Source organism: Seriola lalandi, unplaced genomic scaffold (genome assembly GCF_002814215.2).
Source record: "Seriola lalandi dorsalis isolate HSWRI2012SDOR001 ecotype SW California unplaced genomic scaffold, Sedor1 jcf7180002054575, whole genome shotgun sequence".
Taxonomy (NCBI): Eukaryota; Metazoa; Chordata; class Actinopteri; order Carangiformes; family Carangidae; genus Seriola; species Seriola lalandi.
Window position 1 is genome coordinate 356,105 of NW_019525128.1, and position 1,144 is coordinate 357,248.

Below are 1,144 nucleotides of genomic sequence, written 5' to 3' on the forward strand. Positions count from 1 at the left end.
AGCGGAAGGTATTCCTGTGTCCATCTGTTCCAGAAGAGATCAGCCATATACTGGACTTGTCTCCAACGTCGTCTGGCATAAAGGTCAGCTCTCTGAAAGGTTCCGGGGGGTAGGATAGGTTGTGTTTTTAACAAAAGGATGTGATTTGGGGTCAGGGGCTCCAGGTCATGTGGCTCAGAGGACACAGTGGAGAGGGGACGGTTATTAAGGATTGACTCCACCTCACAGAAGATCATTTGTAGGCCTTCTGCACTGATGCGTAATGTGGAGGATGAGGTCGATGCGTTGGATTCGATTGATTTTATTGACCTCATCCTCCACATTACGCATCAGTGCAGAAGCAGAGAGAGCAGCTCTAATAGCTAAAGCTGTTAAGTTGCAAGTAAAGCATTGCCGTTTCAGCCTCTTTTAAGTAGCTGATTTTGGCTGTAGTGGCTGCTGCTATTTGTGTCTGTAGTTCCAGTGTTTCTCTTCTTTTTTTAGCATTTGCTCCTGCTCCTCAACGGCATGTTTTTCTTGAAGGTGGTGACTGTGTTCTATTCTTAAACATGTTGTTAGTATCATCTATCAAAAACAGCAGAAATGAAGTCAAAGGAAAGAAACTTAACCTGTGAATACTGAGGGCAAAGAATAATAAACAAAACCAATGTCTAAACAGCTGGTCTGTCCTCTCATTAGAGGAAGATGAACTGAAATTGTTTTTTCTGGCATCATCATAATCATCATCATCATCATCATCATCATCATCATCATCATCATCATCATCATCACAATCCATTTCAGAACTAAGGATGTCCATGCAGTCTCCTTGGTCCATACATGAGGTCCTCCTCCTGTACGCACCAGTCATTCTGTTTTCAGTGTGGACACCTTTGAATGACAGTAAGTTATGACATGGTGGATCACAGTTAATCACACACATATCCACTGTTAGGACAGGTGCATGAATGTCTGCTTCAGTTGAGGACTGTTGTGTATGAACTCTATACGTCATATATTGTACACAATACAATATGATACCAGTGAGATGAGCAGACTAAATGGGACAAACCTAAATGTTTGCTGCATGTAGGCAAATTCTGCCAGCAGCTGATTTTAAAAACATCAGGTGTGTCACACCTTTGGCTGGGTGTTGCATCCCCCC

General features: G+C 42.7%; 1 protein-coding gene across 1 annotated transcript in view; it reads left to right on the forward strand.

Annotated features, from left to right (window-relative positions):
• Positions 1-66: 66 nt before the first annotated feature.
• LOC111663339 (olfactory receptor 11A1-like) overlaps positions 67-1,144 on the forward strand; it is a 4,851-nt gene continuing 3,773 nt past the window's right edge. The window contains exon 1 of the mRNA XM_023417502.2: positions 67-75. The gene's annotated coding sequence lies outside the window, so the exon portion shown is untranslated. The remainder of the gene's footprint in view (positions 76-1,144) is intronic.